Source organism: Aulonocara stuartgranti (assembly GCF_965226115.1).
Source record: "Aulonocara stuartgranti genome assembly, chromosome: 7".
NCBI classification, from domain to species: domain Eukaryota; kingdom Metazoa; phylum Chordata; class Actinopteri; order Cichliformes; family Cichlidae; genus Aulonocara; species Aulonocara stuartgranti.
The window spans coordinates 26,329,433-26,335,432 of record NC_138945.1 but is presented as its reverse complement, the minus strand read 5'-3'; positions in this window follow the sequence as shown (position 1 = coordinate 26,335,432).

The window sequence follows — 6,000 nt, the reverse complement described above, 5'->3', positions numbered from 1 at the left end:
AGAAGCATTTGCTCAGAATGCTGAGTAAAGGGTAGATATTGAACAGAGAAATCTTAAACTCACATGGGAAAAGAAAAAAAATGCCCCAGGTATATTTATAGTCCATCAAAGTACAAAATAATGTTGGAAATATTGGAGTATTGTACAAGTTCAAATTATTCAGATTAAAAGAAATAGATTTATGGAAACTAACTGATGGACCTTTTTGCATTTTACAGTAGGTCTTTGCTCATTTCACCGTCCTGTGCCAGCTTTCTGTTTTTGCTACATGCATGTCTGTCCCTCTCTTCTGTTCTGCAAGTGAAAGCGCGCTCTAAGAGTGGTGCATGTTGTGGTGGGTAGACGTAAGAGACGTGCTGTCGCTTCTGGCTATTTCTGAGTGATCATTTTACATATGGTGATTTTTTTCAACAAGGTTGTGGTTAAATACCTGTAATACCTGGAAATGCCAGACCTCAGAAATGGGATAGCCTTAATTTCTCCTTCTCTTTTGATTAGTCTGATTAGTGCATTTGTTTTCTACAGTCATTGTTTACAACTGGGGGCTTTATGTTATATTAAAACATATAATGGCAAAATGGAAGAGGTTAGGGTTAGGGTTATGGTGGACTTAGTGTAAAATTATTTGTTCACTTAAATGACAATCAGTTTCATTACCAAGTGAGATCTGTTTAGTTGTTATTTAATGACAAATGTAGTAAACAAAATATCAGAATTTGCCTTTCAATGTGATTTTAAGTAAAAGGCCCAACGAGACATCAGCGCAAGTGAGGGAGGCCGTCTTTGGGTGAAAACTTTATTGTAATCTGCTACATTCTTCAAAAGACTGACTGCTCTGGCGAACTCAGCAGCACTATATCATCTATCAACCATGGTGACAGGTGATGCTACAGCCAGAGGTGGGACCAAGTCATTGTTTTGCAAGTCTCAAGTAAGTCTCAAGTCTTTATCCTCAAGTCTCAAGTCAAGTCTCAAGTAATGTCAGGCAAGTCAGAGTCGAGTCTCAAGTCACTGGTGTAAAAGTCCAAGTAAAGTCACAAGTCTGAAATTTTGAATTTCAAGTCCTTTCGAGTCTTTAAAAAAAAACAACGAAAAAAGCATGTTGCAGTTATGCTAAATGTAAATATTAGACCATGTAATTTTTAAATCTGTGTTTTTCTCAACACATGACAAAATAGTGAACTTAGAAAATATACACAAATTGTGAAATTGCACCTCTTTAAAATGCAGCTCAATTAAACCTAGCTCCAAGAATAATTTTCACCGACAGTTCTGAGATAAGCTGCATGTTATTCTTGGATGCGGTTGTAGGACCGGCTTTAAAATCGCATGACAAAAATATCATACATAAATAAATGATATATTTTTTTAAAATATCATTTAAAAAAAAAACTGCATCACCAACGTAGCCTGGAAAACATTTGCTAGTTAGATGAAGTCAGCTATCTCATCGTAGCATATTTATATGCATATTTATAATCATACGCTTCTTGGAGTGAGTGCATACACTCATGAAGTTTAGTAACTTCCGGTCACTGCAACAAGCCCAGGTACAGTTTACCGACGGATGGGTGCAGGACCTTGAAATGCACCGTGTAGAACGAAAGACCATCGTACGTATCATAAGTTTACCAGTCTCACAAATCGTCGTCATGAATACACATTCGTTAACCGTTTATTAATAGGACCTTTGAGCTCAACGGTAATTAATTAGTAGTGGAAATAATTTCTGGTACCCATCACAGAAATGAGGCAGTGACAATAATATTGTATGCTGTAATCGTACTGGGCAATTAGTGATACAAAAAACCTGTTTTATCCTGTGAATAAAAGTATATGTTTTTGTCAATGTACCATAATAACAGAAGCGAAATGCAATATTGTGTCAGGACAATTCACTATTTATGCACAATAAATAAAGGAGCATAGCGCGACAATTTCTGTTCAGCGCCAGACTTGCTTGTAACCTATATCACCAGTTATGTTATGAAAGTGACGTATTAACTACTAAAAAACACTGACCTTCGTGTAAATGCTTGGAGCAGACTAACCTGTGAGCTGGAGTGTTCTGGGACGTTATATTTGGTCTTTGAATGGCTGCAATCCAGTCGCCTCTTTGTTACTTCGGAAACATGGCTCGAACAATTTCTCTTCAACGACGTAATCCGATAACAACCGATCTCTTTACCCGTCGGCTTCCCGTGGCTGTCATGCGACCGGCTATTGCAGTTAATAATACAACGGCTTCTTGACATTTTTGTGTTTCTTTTTATCGCTGTGTGACTGATTTCAATTGAAAGCCTGCGTGCGCTAGTACCGCTTGCCACGAGTTCCCAGAATCCTTTGCGGTTCTACCCGTGAATGACGTCACATTTTCAATCTCTATATAATATGCATGTTAAATTTTATATTTGGGGTAAAATATCAAGTCTTTTCAAGTAAACAGGTTCAAGTCCAATTCAAGTCCCAAGTCATTGGTGTAAAAGTCCAAGTCAAGTCACAAGTCTTAGAACATTTTTTCAAGTCAAGTCTAAAGTCATAAAATTAATGACTCGAGTCTGACTCGAGTCCAAGTCATGTGACTCGAGTCCACACCTCTGGCTACAGCATTACCTGCCAGTGGAATCAGGTCCCTAGTGTCTATTGATGATGTCACAGCTGATAGAAGTAGCAGGATGAACTGTGAAGTGTTCAGGGTCGTACTCTCTGCTCAGATACAATCAAATGCTGCGAAACTGATCAGACAGTGCTTCGTTGTGAAAATGGATAAAGCATACTGCAAGAGCATCGCAAGACTTTCTCAAGGCAAAGAAATGTCTTCAATGATCAAGTCAGTCACCTGTCTCAACTAAATAGAGCATATGTTCTTTTAAAAAAATACAAAAATGAAGACAAGTAGGCTCAACAAAGGCCTGGTACAGCATCTGAAATAAGGAAACATCTGGTGATGTCCATGTTTACTAGAGTTCAGGCATATCAGTCACTGCAAAGGATTTTCATCCAAGTATAAAAAAACCAATTATGTTTACTTACTTTTGAACATTTGAAAATGTTCAGGAGCCTCCAAGAAATATTCATTTCACGCACATCTTGATTGTCTGATTTTAAAATCCATTGTAGTGGTGCACAGAGGCAAAACTACAAAAATGTTGTCTTTGTCCAACGAATTACTGGCCAGTATTATGTTTAATACTGTGGTCCTTGATTCATGTAGTACATGATGAGGAACAGAGACAGCGTTACAAATACAGTGACCTTGTATATGTTTGCCATTATCTCTTTGTGAGTGTCTGGTATTGTGGTGTCAGAATGGATTAAATACATCAGCCAAATACAAACGTCTCTGTTCGAACTCTACTTTGGAGATCTGTGTGGTTAAAAAACAAAGTGAGAGTGATATTGTGATTTTAATCCTTTTGATGACACTTTTCTACATGTGAGTCCACTTGAATCGATAGCAGATGTTAAAAGCATTCTCTATCATAACAGCTTCAGATTCTATGTACCGCAATCTTTTCCCTGCAATCTAAACATGACATTCAACTAAATCCTTTTTAAATTAGCAAATGCTTCGGAGTAGGGTAAAAAAGTTTGGCAGTATTGTTGCTTTTAAATGAAACCAATATGATATTCACATAAAACACTTATGTTTCAGGTGTCGTGTAAGAGTTCCCTAATAGGTCGATGAGTTCTTTCACTGCTTTCTCTGAAGAGCAGTAATAAAAAGGCACAAAACTAAAATCTATATTTGTAATTTCACCCCTTTTTCATTTAATCGTGTCACTTAATAATTTCAACATATTAAAATATCAAAAATCAAAGCCAGCAAAGGCAATGGTTAATGTGGTTTTACCATATACAACCAACCAATAAATTAGTCTTTATTTGATCCCATGTTGGGGCCTAATGCCCTGCATGTTGACTCGGCTGTCAAGCAGCCAGTGATCAAGGACTAATAGAGCCTTTCTGCTGTCATAGCCGCTTCCAGCGACCCTGGGTCTCAGGCTGAATCGCGCCAGTGGAGTTTGAGGAGACAAGGCCAACAAAAACAACAAATATATTTTCATTTGGCTGCAGGCATATTCCTCTGGAGAGCAGGGGATGGGGGAGGGAAGGTGAGGAAAAGGGAGGAGAGGTAAAGCAGAGCAGAGAAAGCAGAAATAAAATGGATTAAGTGAGACTGATCTAGAGGATGAAAGAAGAGGACAGGAGAATAATTAGGGGCCTGTTCTGGCTCTAGCTCTGGAAAATGTTTCATTGGTTTATCAAAGACTTGACTATTAATACAAAATACATGTTTACATTCTTGATTTTATCTTCGTGTAGCAAATGCATTAAGATGAAACGCACTCTGCTTCGCGTGACTCATATATTAGGACTCTTGTGTTAAGATGATTTTTCCTAAATGTTTCTTGCTTCTGCCGACAGGCTTTAGGTTTATTTTTTAATTTTGTTTTTTAAATGTCTGTCTTTCCCTTCGTCTGCCTCTCCTCACGCTTTCCGATTTGATATACAGAGGCCTCACCTCAGTGCAGGCCAAGGCAAATGTTTGAGCCACCTGTTGCAGGAAACTTGAAGCCCTCTGGAGATGTTAAGACGCTGGAGCAGAGGCTGCGATCCAGGTACAGGTCACCTCTGAACCTGTGAGCTGGTGTGAAGAAGCAAGACAGGGGTAAATGAATGATGTGATGATGCAGATGAATCAGATTTACAAATATGATGAAATTACACTAGTTTGTTTCTTCTATAATTTGTTGTTCATGCAGTTAGCTTAAAATTTTGACATAATTGTCAACACAATCAAGTATCAATCAACAGTCTTCATCAAAAGACTAAAAAAAGTCTACAAATGTAGGCAAGGTGGAGTGTGGTGAAGGGTGACAGAAAGAGCAGTTGCTGCTGAGAGTATCCATAGCAGCACCTTTTTTTAAGTTTGTCTCTTGGTGCTTCTTTTTACTGTTGCCGTCTCCTGTAGGCAACACCCTAAGTGTGGATAAAAACCATACAGATCCCAGTTTCATAGAAAATCAGGAGTTTAAGGAAAACAGTTTTCTTTTAAACATCAAAAAGAAATTTGTAAAATGGTTGTGCCACAATTTTCTCCAGCTAAACAAAAACAAAACTGAGGTAATAGTCTTTGGCGCCAAAGAAAAACGATTACAGGTCACCAGAGAACTTCAATCTATACATCTAAAAACCACAAACCAGGCGAGAAATTTGGGTGTAGTGATGGATGCAGACCTAAACTTAGAAAAACACATTAAGACAATAACAAAGTCAGCTTACTATCACCTCAAGAATATATCAAGGATAAAAGATCTGATGTCTCAACAGGACCTGGAAAAACTAGTCCATGCATTCATCTTTAGTAGGCTTGATTACTGTAACAGCATCTTTACAGGTCTACCTAAAAAATCAGTCAGACAACTACAGCTCATTCAGAACTCTGCTGCTCGAGTCCTCACTAAGACCAAAAAAGTGGACCACATCAGTCCAGCTCTGAGGTCCTTACACTGGCTGCCTGTCCGTCAGAGGATAGACTTTAAAGTTCTGATGCTGGCCTATAAAGCTCTGAATGGTTTAGGACCAAAATACATCAATGACCTCCTGACCCAGTATGAACCATCCAGATCCCTCAGGTCATCTGGATCCGGTCTTTTATCAGTTCCCAGAGTCAGAACCAGACACGGAGAAGCTGCATTCAGCTTTTATGCTCCTTATATCTGGAACAAACTCCCAGAAAGCCTCAGATCAGCTGAAACACTCAGTTTATTTAAATCCAGGTTGAAGACTCACCTGTTCTCAGCTGCATTTGAATAAAGCACCAAATCCACACTTTTAAGCTTAAATTTCAAAACTTACATTTAACTACTGATTTTATCTACTGTTCTGATTTTATCTGTTTTGATTTTATATACTGTTGTTTGTTTGTTTGTTTGTTTGTTTGTTAATTAGTTAGTTAGTTTATTTGCTTGTTTTAATCAATTTTAAATCATGCTT